The sequence below is a fragment of the Danio rerio genome, chromosome 23 (assembly GCF_052040795.2).
Source record: "Danio rerio strain M-AB ecotype USA chromosome 23, GRCz13ab, whole genome shotgun sequence".
Taxonomy (NCBI): domain Eukaryota; kingdom Metazoa; phylum Chordata; class Actinopteri; order Cypriniformes; family Danionidae; genus Danio; species Danio rerio.
This window is the reverse complement of record NC_141043.1, coordinates 30,410,578-30,426,370: the sequence shown is the minus strand read 5'-3', so window position 1 is coordinate 30,426,370 and position 15,793 is coordinate 30,410,578. Positions and strand designations below refer to the sequence as shown.

General features: G+C 37.1%; 1 protein-coding gene across 6 annotated transcripts in view; it reads left to right on the top strand.

The window, feature by feature from the left end:
• dip2ba (DIP2 acetate--CoA ligase B (putative)a) overlaps positions 1–15,793 on the top strand; it is an 86,292-nt gene that overhangs the window by 29,986 nt on the left and 40,513 nt on the right. For 2 of the 6 annotated variants that reach the window (XM_087305461.1, XM_087305460.1), the window contains exon 1: positions 15,263–15,429. The gene's annotated coding sequence lies outside the window, so the exon portion shown is untranslated. 6 annotated transcript variants of the gene reach the window in all.

The following is a 15,793-nucleotide window of genomic DNA, read 5'->3' as shown; positions in this document are numbered from 1 at the left end:
AATAAGTGTAGTTAACTCAAAATTTACTGAAAGTTAATTCTACTCATTTGAATAGTTTTGAACTCAGTGTTGAAGGTAATGAGTTAATTAAAACCTCATTACTTTAACTTCACAGTAAAAGTTCGCAATACTCATACAGATTAGTTTTTTTTTTTTTACTCTTTTAACTTTTTTTTAAATGGATTGTAGCAATCGGTTTCCTCAAATGGTTTGAGTTGCCTTAACATATTGGGTTTTACAGTACTCAGTTGGCTTGAGTGTTCTTCATTTATTGGGTTTTATTGTGCTCAAATTGCTTCTTTTACTAAAATGAATTAAGTTCACAGTACTAGTTGGGATTAGTTTTTGAACTTAAATGGTTTGTTGCAATCGGTTTCCTCAAATGGTTCTTGTTACCTTAACTTTTTTTTGTTTTACAGTGTGGATCTGATAGTAAAACATCCCTTTTTCTTGTATATTTCAATTGTTTATATTTTGTATGTCTTAATATTGGATATAGTGATTTAAATTAAATAATTAGTCCATACTTTACTACTGATTTAAAGGATTTAATATATATTATAAAGAGGTTTCATACATAAAACATATTTTGGAAAAAAAAAAATTCAAACTATTTTCTTGTAATGTTTAAATTCAGTTACACTAAATAGCCATTTTTATGTGATGCTAAGCAAAAACGATTAATTTAGGGGGCTTTTTGTTCTTGTTTTAATTCATAATTGTTGGTAATGCTAACCCAGAAAAGGTCTGAGCAGAAAAGAGGAACATGTGCCTATCTCCAGCTGGTGTTGTTTGTTTTTGTGTGTGTGTGAGAGGTAGTTCATCCACAGTACTGGTTGACTTTAACTGACCAGTGTTAAATGTGTTGCCCAACTGTAGGTCTGAGCAAATAGATGGGTTTATCTCTGAATCTGTGGTCATGTAGCAGTGCAGTCACACAAAATCTTTGACTCCATGAAGCGCTGTTGATTCCTCCATCTGTCAAGCCAGACACGTCTCGAAAAACAAAGCCCTCCGGACATCCAGTTGTGACATGAAGCCTTCTTTTTCCATTTAAATAAGATCTGGATGTCAAACATGCACAGACACACAAGCGCTTCACAAAATAAGGGTGTCGGATATAGACAAAGTTGTAACTTGTCTGTTCATCAACAATTATTTTTTTGTGTCAGTATAATTTGACAGTCCTAGACGGACATGAAGGTCATGGGGATGGTCATGTGAGAGACATTCACACACTGGAAGTTGAATTTCAAGTTTTCACTGGATTGTATATATTTTTTGCGTGTTTTGAGAGTCATGGCTTCTGAATCTGTGTGAGATCAGTCTCAGCTGCGGGGCAGAGGGAGCGTTCAGGATTTTTTCCCCAAGTTTTCCCATGACTCTCCCTCTGCTGGAGGATTTACAGGTTCACAGAGGTCAGTGAAGCCTTTGTGTGACCCTTAAAATCTGACCTTGACACTCCATTATTATCATGCAAACCTGGATGAACTGGATACATCAACTTCATTTCAGAATTTAGTGAGCTGCCTAGCTGTGTATATATAGGCTGACATTCTAAAGGCCAGTTTTATCATTTACAGATTTGGAACACGCAAAGATTGGGGGAAATTTGTTTTTATTTTTATTCACAGTTATTGTTATTTATTAAAGATATAAAAACTATATATATATATATATAATTTATATATTTATAATTTCATTAACAAATAATTTTATTTGTTATGACACTGTTTTACACTAGGGGTGTCAAAATTATTTGTTTCTTTGGTGCACCGCGATGCAGACGCTGACAATTTGGTATCGGTTTAGTTATAATCATAACCGGTTATCATGTACTGACGTCATTTAGCTCATATGCGCTATGTCGCTGTAGCTTACTATAGCGAGGGAGGCGAGCGAGAGTATTTACAATGCTCCAACTACTTATAAACGCAGAAACTGTGCATAATTTCACTGCTTATGTGTTTGCTGGACAGTCTTTCACTGAAACTTAGAGCAAAAGCTCTTATTTCACGGCGATTGAGAGAATGAAAGTAAACTCCATTTTCTCTCTCTTACTGTGGTCCATTTGACCTGTTGGTGTGACTTTTCCTCTCGTCTCGGCTGTTACAGCGATACTTCTGGGTAGAGGTCTGCATTTGAGCCGTGGGACCCGACAACAGTTCTTGCAGCATGGGGATTAAATTTCCGAATAAAGAGCGGGAGCGGTCGGTAACTGTGGTGTAATTTTAATGGGAGCAGGCTTCTAACAATTTTGCTCCCGAGCGTGCTTGTGTGTGTGTGTGTGTGTGTGTCATAATAATCGTATAATCGTAACCAAACTAAACCGTGAGACCAATGTAGATCCACTCCTCTATTTTACACTGTTTCTTTTCAATGGGTTAAAGTAAAAAAATACTGTTAAAATAAAAAAGAAATCTACTATTTCTGTTACTTTCATGCTATTCAGGATTCATGTGCACGCACTGACAGGGTAAGGGTTGATATTGAGTAGCCCTAAATTGAAGACTATTTGTATTTAATTTCGTCATTTAGCAGATACTTTTTTTTTTTTTTTGCTTTGTTTTCATGTATAATTCTTCACTAAGCTTATTGTTGTGCATTCTGGTAATGCTTCTTCTTTGGGATGCACTGAACACTGAAGGCACCACAATTAAATTGGCTATTTTTGGAACAACCTTGCTGTTGGACCCATGATGCCTAAATGTGCTGCCTGTGTAGGCACCTTATTAGTTTTTAAAATGGAGCAATCAACTGCTAACAGACCCATTGCATCCTGTGTATGAATCATCCATCACACATGGCCATCATGTGAATGTAACATTGTTTACTTGTTTCCGTTTTGCTGTCAGTATAATGTTTAATGACTCTTGTGAAAGTGTTTTGGGGAACCGATGTTCGACTGGCGGAAGTTAAAGCACTATAGAGGTTTTTATCGAGTCATTTGGTCTGGTCTAATTTGATCTGAATGCTGTGGTTTTGGAGAATGGCCTAATGTTTTGTCATGGAGACCAAGGGAATTTATGGAAGAGGGAATCGTGCCGACCCCTCGGCAGTTTAGCTCTAGTTCAGGCTTGTCCGTTTCTCACACAGCCCTACAAAAGAGTCGCCCCCTGGGGTCCGTGTTCATCTGCGTTAGAGAGACACATGCATGAACAAGTATGCACGCTCGCATGTTCTCAAAGTCTCCTGAAGACACACCCTTGCGTGGCCGGTTCATTAGTCGCTGTGGGGAAGCTTACTGAGGTGTAGTGTCCTGATTTAGCTGGTTAAATGAGGCCAAAGCCCCACTGGGACGTGTCTGTGATAGACTGAAACACAGACTTGCTCAATTATCGAAACTGAACGCAAGTAATATGTAGCACCCAGGATGGCTATTTGGAGAATAGACAGATTGACGAATGAATGGATAGATGGACGGATGGATTGATGAATAGATAGGCTGGCCTGATGCCAATGTCAGAATCAGGATGGATGGATGTTTTCAATTTATTTTACTTTTAGGTTTTCAAGATAAGGGGCTAAATAACCTAACTATTACAGCTTTCAGGATTGATATCAAATGTGAAAATAAACTAAATGTGTCCGTTTGAATATTACGTCTAAATCTGCATCTTGCTTTACATTCAGCATGTTGACATTTTTCTTTGAACATCAGGCTTTAGAACCACTCACACATAATTTTTTTTGAGCTCATTAAAGCAGCAGCCAATCAGAGGTGTTAGATTACTATACTCTGAAAATGCCAGGTTTCAATGCTATGCTCACTTAATGTTGTTTGCTGACCAGTGATGGGGATAACAGCGCTGTAAATAAATGGCATTACTAACGGTGATACTTTTTACAGAGTACAGAGACACACAAATCCACCAACTTTTTAAAGGTAGCTTTTGCAAACTGGAAATACAACCACTACTTTTCCCTCGCTGAGGGAACAATAGTAATGATGATATCTAAAATTATATGTTGAATTTGTTAATTGTTTCTCACATTGTCCCACGATTAAAGTAGTGTAGATCAGTGTACAATGTTGTTGTTTTTTTTTCCAATTATTTTTATAGGGTTTAGAACAGTGGAGATTTACAGACAGCAAAACATGGCGAGCAGAGAGAGTGGTAGGATCGGCAAAGGACCTCGAGCTGGGATTCAAACTCGGGTCAACACTAGCACCTAAGTGCTATATGTTGACCTCTAGGCTATTGGCGCAGACTGTACAATGTTTTATATTTACTCTATAAATTTAACAAGTAACGTTAATGTCACACAATAGTTAATTTTCACTGGTAATTAGTAACTTTGATGATTATGTAACTCAGTTACTATTTGTAAAAACTAATAACTATAACTACTGTAATTTTTTGATTAACCCTACTTTATTTAATATTTTTTCATTTACTTCATTAGTTAATTAATCATTCAATTTAAGACGAGCAGGCATAAGTAATTAAATAGAAAAATAAAATACAACTCAAGAAAGAACGAACAAAAGAAAGGAAGAAAAGTCTTACATTTAAAAGTTTTGGTTTCAGTTTGTGTCGTTTTAAATGCTCAGTCTCGTTTGTGCTGATTTTCATTTTTCTGTGTTTGTGGAAAGCAGGCGAATCAGCCGACCCAATAAATAAGGGGGCAGAGCAGGATTCTCCCAATGACTACTGGCGCAATATAATTTTTTATTATGAGCCGCATCAGTTTAAACTCAGTAAAGGCGAGCTTCTTTGGCGATGGTTTGTACAGTGTTATATTTTACATGTAGTGGACATTTGCGCTGAACACGCAGTGAATGCAACGCATCGAGATTTGGTGCTTTTCACTCTTCAGTCGTTTGTATTCCCCACGGTCACAAAAGCTCCCTGCCACAAAAAAAATAAATAAAAGGGTCGCCCTATAACCATTATATGTAGTCACACAAATGCCTCCAAACATATTATTACACAGGTGTCAAACTCAGTTCCAACCCTAATAAAACACACCTGATCAAACTAATTGAGTTTTTCAGGCTTGTTTGAAACCTACAGGTAAGTGTGTTCGAGCAGGGTTGGAACTAAACTGTGCAGGGTTGAAATTTCGATCCCTTATCATACCTGCGATGGTCATGCCATCTTGTAAAGGCTGATTTATACTTCTGCATCAAGCGTACGCATATGCTTTAGTGCAGCCTTCGTGTGGTCAATGACCCCTCACCAGTAATGATGCGCACCTCTTAAAAAATGTACCGTCTCTGAATGAGCGAGTTTTAGCTACTTGTACATTAAGGTAGCATTCAGAAAAAACAAAACACCAGCATAGAAACTTGACACAGATGAACATAAAAACCTATTGCCAGCTAGCGTTTCGGAAGTGTTACTGCAGAGCAACACATACATCACGCAGAAGTATAAATAGAAGTATAAAGGCAGACGCCATGGGTCACGTCAATCACTCAGAATAAATAAATCAGCCTTATGGAAGCATAGTTGTGTTTAGTTGTAAATCTCCTCCGAAAACCAGAGGGCGCTCTCCTGCTGGAACTCAAAGCATGATAAAACTCAGAAAATCATCACAGTATTTCTGTATAAACATTTTTTTGCCAACTCAGCGTGACCAATAATCACACGACTATGGACTAATTTCACCAGAATTTATTTTAAACATTCAGCTGAAGTCATGATGTGAGTCATAGGTCGTCATCATATGATGATAACCTTGATTTCACTATCGTGGGATTTTAAAAGGATTCAGATCTAAAGCGGGATCCTGCAGAGCTTGAAGGCTGTGGTAAATACTGATAAATGAAAATCATCTTTGATTAATTGCTCAGCCCTAATTAATTAGTTTTTTTTTTTGTTTACTTTGTGTCATGAAAACCATGTTTAATCTGTGTTTTTTTTTTTCAGTTGTTTTTTAGTTAAGTGTTTTAATAATGGTTATAACACATTTGTTCTGTGACCAACATTTGCTAAATATTGGTGTCTTGCTATATGGTATTGGTGAGTTTTTTTTTTTTTTTTTTCTACCAGTATCCCTCATAATCTTCCCACTTGGAGTTAAATGAGTTCAAAAGGAATGACTAGCAGTTGCTTTGTCATTGCAAATCGCTGTCAAGAGTGAACGCCCATGTAGTGTAGAGTGACTCAGTTTTGTATCCTGTGTTTGATTTACAGTGGATGTTCCTCCATTTGTGACGTGTTCATATTTGAAGTTTTCCATCAGAGCGTGCTGTGAATCATACTATTCTCACCGTTTTATATTATTGTTTAGGCCATTCAATGGAACTGCTCCCCCAACTTGGTGTTTATTTAGAGGATTAGTGGCTAAATTCGCAAATTGCTTAAATAGCTGACATTCCCCTGTAGCTAACGCTAGCTTGTTGAGTTCTTAGCTGTACTGCAGAGGTTTTATTGAGCTGCTGATGGCCGTCGAACTACCTCGATGTGTAAATATTGAAAGCAGAAGCACATCTGTGAGCACTTCTGTGATGGCGAGTGCCAGCGTGCTGAAAGCTGACATGACTCTTTAAACAGTGCGCTTTACAAACCCGCACATCTCAAAGGTCAGTGTGATTTATTGATTTGTTTGCTTTTAACTATGACAGTTGTCACTTGTTTGACTAAAGACCAACCCGTGTAATGGTTTATGCTCTACCTTTAGCTTTCTTTTCGGTTTCGAAAAAAGGGAAAAATTGTCACTCTCATACGTTACCCAATTAGCCTTATTGTAGTCTAATATTCACGCAGCATACTTTTCATCAGAGCTAATGGTATGTCATCATGTAAAATATCAAACTGCAATTTTGACATTTTTAATACTACCACTAGGGATGCTCCAATCAGGGTTTTTGCAACCAATACCAAGTACCTTTCCATGGTGATCAATTCCTTACCATGGTGATCAGCAGATACCGAGTACCAATTTTAATGCTTCAAGCTTTATAATGCATTAAGCACATTTTTCCTCTAAATATGATAAACAACACAGATATAAAAATGGGTAAGAAAAATTACAAATAATCGATCCGCTCATGTCACAGCTCCTCAAAACATGGTAAATAAAATGGTTGCATCACTCACGTGAGTCGCATGAATAGACTATAAACTGAAGTCACACCACATCTGTATGCTGTTGTGAAGCTAGCGAATCAGTCGTTCACACCTCCACACGTCATTTCTTTCCTCACATGTTGTGGCTGCTGTAGGCTATGTACAATACAGGAGCGCACATGCATTCTCCTCTTCTTGTAAACTCCTAAACAAACACCTGTAATAGGTTCATGAGATCAGCCACATTGGCGAGTACCAATCGAGTCATTAAATGTGATTATTGGCCGATACCGATCTTCAGCCAATCGATCAAAGCATCCCTAGCTACTACTACTACTACTACTACTACTACTACTACTACTACTACTAATAATAATAATAATTATAATAATAATAATAATTGCAATAATAAATATATAAATAGTAATAATAATGAACAAATGTCTAGTAATATATACATTTTGTATCATACAGTTTTATCAGACATACATTTTAACAAATAATAATAATAATAATAACAATATTATTTTAATACTAATACATATTTATATTATTAATTTTATATATATATATATATATATATATATATATATATATATATATATATATATATATATATATATATATATATATACAATATTAAATATTAATACTATTTTTAGAATATAAAAATGTGTAAATAAAAATATTTTTAAAGGTTTTACACATTTGTAGTAAATAATTATTTCATTATATGGGAGTATTATTACTAAATACTACTATTGTCTATATACTATAAATATATTGCATGAAAATATGAAGTTTGATTTCATTCAATAAATAGATGACTCTTTTCTCTTATCTGTAAATACTCTATTATTATAATATTTAACATTAATGCAAGGGTTTTGTGATAAAATGGTATCAGTATTCATTGATGTTACACCATTGTTAATAACGATAAACAAATGTGCAGTATGAAGCAGGTTAGTTTTAATAAAATGTGTCTGGCTGATCGCACTCCTTGCCTGAATCTCAACAGCCTATCAGATGTTCTGATGAATGAGCGTGCCATGAGTGACAAGCAAATAGCTAATAAGCTTACGCAGCCACACTACATTACTCTCGGGTTGGGTTTGTATCATTGCCACTTTAGAGCAGAAAAATACGTGCAAAAAGGAGTGCTGCATCTAGTAGAAACAAAGAGATTGTAAATAAAAAAGACTGTATCATCACCAGAACAATGTGTGTAAGCTTTGCAGCAAAACCCATCCTGTCCAAGCATGGAAACACTAGCAACTTATTTCATCATTTTTACCGCATCTATCCTTTGGATTTTGAAGCATGTCATCCCTCTACCTCAGCTCAACGAATAGCCCACAAGCAGTAAATGATAGAGAGGTACTCTGCAACAATGCCTTATGAAAACTCCTCCAAGCAATACAATGATATAACCCATGCATACTACATTGCCAAAGAGATGCTACAATTTACCATCGCATGTCACTTAATAACACTTTATTTATTAGCTTTTAAAGTCTTTTTAACATGTATGTATATTTTATTTTAAGATATAAGAAACTGTTTGCATAATTTTAGTAATAGTTGTGCAGTAAATTAAAAAGTGGTTATATAAACAATTCTACGAGACTTTAGGACCCCAGTTAATACTATTAGTAACATTGTTTTTTATTATTTAATGTAATTAAACATCTATATTTAAATCTGAAATATTATAATATTATTTGGTGAAGTAAAGAGTTCACAAATTTCTCATTGAGTATGGTCATTTAATGGGAAAACAATCCTTTCTTTTCTGTTGGAGATGGAAACTTGAACATCTCGGCCAAACCAACAGTCCCCAGACATTCTGGAAACGCTGTAGGCTGTTGGTCACCTCATTTTTTTTCCTCTATTCATTCTGTTATGTGCTTTTCTTCTTTAAAAAATACTGTCTTCAGTGCTGAGACTTGAGAGAGGCCATTACTGTGTACTTAATCTTAGCGAGCTAAATTTATGGGCAAAGAGCAAACCAATGCTGTCACTGGTCACTTTCTTTCTCTCTTGGGAAATGTTGACTTGGCATACCTTGACAGGTTTTCCTGCATTTTCTAGGCTACTTCAAAAATAAATTCTCCATCAGTGCTTTACAGTCAACAAGGATCTTTTTCTTACCCCAGAAGCAAGACAGGCACTCATCTATGAAGAAAAAGGGATCACCCACTACAATCATCAGCTTGTTTTAGTTGCCCCGCTCATGTGATCACACGCTGCACTGTTTAATGTCATAACAATACTTGTGTGGGTAAGATATATGGTTTGCCGTTTTGATCTACTACTCGATTAATTCACATCAAGTCTTTGAACTGCAGACACACAAACAGAATTAGGATTGATTGATTCCCAGCACTGCCACACTCATTTTACCTTAAAGTGCTGTAGGCTCCTAGATAGCCACAGTTGAGTAGAGTGCTTTATAATGCGACACAGAAGGCATTTGCGGTTGGTTTGTGTGTAGTGTGTAGGCGATTATGAAGAAGAGCTGACAGGAAATGATGTCAAGTGTTTGTCAGCCTGTCTTGCACGTTCTTAAAAAGTTGTCACTATAGTTGCCCGTGCAAAATCTCAAAGTGCTTGCTGTGATCCAGTGTTGTGATATTAAATGTTCTTGTTTCTATAGCTTTTATCTCGCTACACTTTGTTATCACGATATTGAGCTCCGCTGTAAAAAGATTACTTTGACAGATGTAATAACAAAAAAATACTTTGTGTGTTTGTTTGCTTTATTGTATATACACTCACTGGCCACTTTATTAGGTACACCTTACTAGCACCTTGTTGGACCCACTTTTGCCTTCAGAACTGCCGTAATCCTTTGAGGCATAGATTCAACAAGGTGCTAAAAATATTCCTTACCAATTTTGGTCCATATTGACATGATAGCATCACGCAGTTGCTACAGATTTGTCAGCTGCACATCCATGATGTAAATCTCCCGTTCCACCACATCCCAAAGGTGCTTTATTGGATTGAGATCTGGTGACTGTGGAGGCCATTTGAGTACAGTGAACTCATTGTCATATTCAAGAATCCAGTCTGAGATGATTAACGCTTTATGACATGGTGCATTTTCCTACTTTCACATCTGTCCCATCCATAACAAAGCTCTATAAAGTATGTTGTATTCTGCAAACTCTGCATACTTTTTGGCCACATCCATAACACAGTTTATTTTTTTCTGATTTAAAATTATAAAATATGTAACAAATCTATATTTTTCTGATCCATTAACTCTGTGGTTAGTAGTTTTAGAAAATATAAACAGATGTATAAATATAATGTTAACTTATACTTTCTCTGTGACTTTGTTTTAAGTTTTTACTGCAAATTTGACATCCAAAACGCTGGAATTGCTTAGTATTATTTAATAAAAATAATTTACTGAATTTTATTAAATATCATTAGTAATACCATTAATAACGGCTTTTTAAATGTTATGCATTAACTAAAAAATTAACATCACTTGAGATTAATAAATGTTTTTGTAGCTACTACATTGACTTTCATTAACTGATGTTAACAATTGGAACCTTACAAATGGAATAATAAAAGGCCTATAAATAGTCACAGAATTTTCAATGTCGTAGGACAGTTTTACCTTAAAATGTATTCATATTTCTAAAAAAAAAAAAAAAAAATCACCTGTTGAGTCTTCAAGTGTTTGGTGCTGTAATGAATAACCCCTGCCGATGCTTAATATTCATAAAAGTTTAAATATTCACTGTATTTTAAAGTGCCCATGTTATCAATATTGTGCTTGTTCTTTTCGCGATGCATTCAATTATGAAATATCATGTGTCTACTGAGGTCTTGCTGCGTGCGAAAAATAAGCTGAAATTTAAGGCAGAAGTTGTATTTGGCCGAGAGTGTGTTTGTGTGTACTGCAGGATCAGAGCTAAATGACTGGGAAAACAGTTTAAGCTGCAACCTATTTGCTTTCGAAACACCCTCACATGGACCTGCATATGTGCACCGCCAAATAACAACACAGATCATTGTGTTAACTCGCAAATAATGAAGCTGCACTGGTCAATCACTGAGCCCTACACCATATGGATGAAATATGGATTTAAACTGTGTGCTGAGTATGTGTGCATGTGGGTGTTCGCATAATTCCACACATTCCATCTGCCTGCTCGGCCCTTTAAGTCTGTTAATATCTTCACCGGCTCATCACATTGTCTTAATAACAGCTGATTCCTTCAGACTGACCCCTGTACCCTGTGACACAAATCAGCAGCTAAATTTGGCCCAATTGTGGCCCTAGTCAAATATGCAGCAGTGTGTTCTTGCCTTCGGGACACTTCTTCTTCTGTTTTATGCGCAACACTGAACGGCTGTTAAGCAGCTTTTGTGAGGGTGTTTATAAAGAGTTCTCTTAAATCAGACAGACTGTATACTAAGCCTTGATGAATGTTTTCAGTGCAAGGAACAGTCATTTTCTTTATTGGCAAGACCTGTTTTTTTCAGTGAATCCATTTCAAAAGAGTCATCGCTGAAAGGGTTCACAAACTGCAGGTTTTTTGTTGTAAAATGTGCATCAATTGCTGTTTATCATGATGATGTTTTCAGTTATATTGTATAGATTGTCTCAAACACGTTTATGGTTTCAACATGTTGCACTCTTGACAGATTTTCTACTCAAATTCTCTCTTTTACAGTGTTCACACTGAAAAGATCTAACCATCAGAGGCCAACGGGTCTCATGCATCATTGAAAAGACATTTCACTGGGTTGTTATAATAGAGAAGAAAATACCGTTTTTGTTTTATTTTCATTTAAAGAGCCCCTATGATGCATTAAAAAGGTCATATTTTGGTTTTGGGGGTCTCCAGCAACAGGCTAATAAGCATGCAAGGTCAAAAAACACTTTCATTGTCTTATAATATGCATTTATTTTTACCTAATTATCCCAAAGACTACCAAATGGTTTGTTCATTTGTTCCCATTACCTCCTTAGCGATGCTAATCTGTGCTGATTGGTCCAATGACATGGTCTGTTGCGATTGGTCGAGTGCCTTCAGCATGAGACAGAGAGTAATGCCTACCATGGTTTATCAACATTGTTGAAGTTGCCAAAGTGCATGTGTATATGTGTGTGAGCCCAGTGCAGGAGTGCATTAAAGCAATGCAGTTTAACACCAGCATATTGCACTTCTCTTAACCAAGTAAAAACAACAACACACATTTAGTATTGATCCATACAGTGGCAAAAGCTGAACTATTTTGAAACTTAACCGCCGTACGTGTGTAGCACCAGCTGACGCTGACCATAGCAATGACAAATGGCAGAGGATTGCGAGCTCACAAATGCATTTAAATCCGTTAAGAAATCGGCACACGCCGCTTTTCAACATGGCTTTAGATGCAATATGTGAATAAAAAGAGTTGACCAGAGACAGTACAAGCCGAACAAAAACACAATTATATACATATTTTGCAAGCTAGAGAAAACAAGGTGACAAGCATTTTAATCACACTCACTTACACTTATGTAATGGAGGAAGAAACTGTTCCATGAAGTGTGTACTGATAAAGTTCCTGTCAAGCACTGACAAAGTCCAGTACATCAATAGTCTTTTCTGATCCTTGCTTTAACAAATAACAGACGAATCCCCCAGAACGTACTCCTACACAGAACATATTTGGTATTGTTTCGTTTCGACATTGATACGAACAGGCAACAGATCCGGACGAACGATGAATCATTTAAACAACTTTGATTTGAATCTTTTATTTAAAAAAAGGGCGCAGTGGCCATTTTGGAATGAAAACTCCAATAGAACAACAGCAAATTATTAAGTCTGTAAAATAAACTATTAAAAGTGCTGATGATTGTGATAGTAAGTGTTGTATTGTCGTCTTTCAGGTTGTATGTCAGCTTTAATGCACTTTTTAAATAAATAAATTAAAAACAAAGCAGCTGCTTGCCATCGCGACAGTAATTAGATCCAATGGACGGTCGATCAATTTCACTCCAAAATGGTGGAATCCAGGGCTGTTGCTGGGCGCTGCTGTTGCAATGGAACGTTCTATTGAGTGTCGCCTCTTGGTCATTCTAAGCTCTTTGGTTGAACACTGCATGGAAGGTATTTTTTAAAACCCATAACAGGGACTCTTTAAAAAAACAACAACAACAACAACATTTTTTTTTAGCCCCTTCAATTCAAATGAAGTTTCACTGTGCTATTTTGCATCACTCTGAATTTCCTAAGCAAATTGGTTTGTCTCCTTCCTTAATTGTCTATATTCCCAGAAGTAATTGCCACATCGGGCTGCTGTTAATTTATGATGAAATCCTACTTAGAAGCAGGGACATTGCTGCATTTGTGATTTTAAGTTTACAGTGGGTGCCGAACATGTGCAGTGAAAAATAATGCAGTGTTATAGTCCAAAAAAATTTAAATGGCATTAATGACTACTGATGACTTTTTACAAGACATACATACTGTATATGTCTTTTGGTAAACTCCTTACATGCTGCATTTGTTCAATCAATTATAAAAAATAAGGATGTTTACTAGTGTCTCGATACTGAAATTCAGTACCTATCGAGCTAGAATTTAAAAAAAATTTACTCTAAATAATAAATACAGGGATACTGGAGCATTTTTTAAGCCATGAAGATCAGTCGATTCATCAGCAAATCACTCGTATGTCAGCTCATAGACAGACCAACTGATCTTTGCAGATTTAAAACTCGAGTGTCCCTGTATCTGTGTTTACACTCAGTAAACAGCAGTGAGTTTGGTGAACTGATGACCTTCACAGCCAATCACAGTCATTTCTATTGAGCATGTGAACACAATAACAAATCAGCGCTGTTTAAGAACGTGCTCGACAGCCCTCAACTGTTAGCAGGAATGGATGCTCTTTTAAATTTCTGTACCAATGAGTACCAAATTCCAGTATTGTGACAACCCTAATGTTAACCCAGGGTTTAGGATTACGCAGTGTGAAATGAAAGCATACAAAAGCCCAAGATTAGAATGGGTCACCTATTTCAAGCAGAAGAAGTCCCCCAAAAAGGTTAAAAAAGTTTTTTGTAAAATTGTAAAAAACAATTAATTTGTGAACAGTCACTACACCCGAAGCACTTTTCACTACAGAAATTGGTTTATTAGGTGCTGTGGGAGTTAAATGAGGACGTCACCTCAGCAACTGATTAACCGTGCTGGAATGAGAGCCGTTAGCTGATGGGAATTATGTTTTGCATGAGCTAGATTATGAAAAATCATCAGGCAAGTTATTTATATTCCTGTCTTTCTCGGGGCGGTTCGCCTCATTTTAGGGAACGCACAAGCCTAAAGCCTAGCAACCCGCAGAAAAAAACACAGCACTCCTGTGGTGGGGTATTCAGCACCCTCTTAGTCGGGGTCTTTGTTTTTGCGCTAACTTTTCTTGTGTGTGCGAGTGTGTGTACTGTTCTCGTTGCGCTTCCTCCCTTGTGCTCATGGGTTTTTCCAGTCACCCTGGGGCCCCGATGGAGCAGGAAGCCCCACAAGCTTATCATTTCCTCTGCTACTGGCTCTGCCTGAGCCGCGTGTACAGTAAACACTCGCGCACAGATCCTGACCGGCGCTGACACACTGACACAGATAACAAAGTGGACGTTAAACAGGTATTTGTATAATCGTGGACATCGAGGCCCCTCACGGCTTGCTAGTGTGTCTGTTCAGTGTGAAGTCCTTGTTTTTAAATCCTGAAGGAAACTGGCTAGCTATCCCATTTGGCCACCGTTGCTTTTCTGTTAGCCAGTTGGCCCCGGTCATCATCCAATCAGCACATTCCTCCCCATGAATACACTGGGACCAATTTTGGCAGGCCAAGCTGGGTGGGGTAATGTTCATATCCTGTGCTCTGACCCTTACACACACACACACGCTTGTATGAGACATCACAGCCGTCACAATAGACCAAAGTTTCTCCTTTCTTCAGTTTCTCAGCCAGTCACTTTCAAGCAGACGTGGTTCTCAATGCTCAAGTAGACAGGTATGCAAAGACAAACAGATTAAAGGAAGTAGGACAGAATAGCTCTTTAAAGGGTAGCGAGTGGGCACAAAGCTCCCTCAGTGCTGGAGTGGCACTGCCAGTTTGTGCGGACCTGTTGTTGTGTGAGCACAAACCCTGCTCTGTGTGTGTGCGTGACCCAGCTGCCCTCCCAGCATTACATCAGTCTCCCACATCACCCACACATACAATGAGACTCCAGTCAGCCATCCCTCCATATGCCCAGCACGCTGCCCGCATGCAAAAAGCAGCTTTAGACTCTCACATGTGTTTGTGTGTATGCGTGCGCACTTTTATTAGCCGGGAAGTTTATTAATGCTGTTGGCAAAGACGAGCATCTTTATTACTCATCATAACTAGGGTAAGTATTAGGTAAGAATTCAACTTTAGCATGTAAACCGTTCTGTGCTGTTTGTGTTTTAGACACTCGCTATCATCATGCTTTTTCAAACCTGTCAAAAGTAAAATTCTCTGGAACACAGTGTGGATTTTTTTGTTAAACGTGGTTTGAGGTACTTTCACAAGCATTGTATGGGCATCAACATTTCTTCAGAGTAACTTAGTAGTAGTAGTAGTAGTCATAAGAGCAGTGTTACTGAAAAACAGTAACTCGTTACAGTTGCTAGTCACTTCATTCAAAAAGTAACTCAGCTACTTTATCGATTACTTACACCAAAAAGTAATGCATTACTGTTAAAAGTAATTTTGAGTTACTTTTGCAAAAA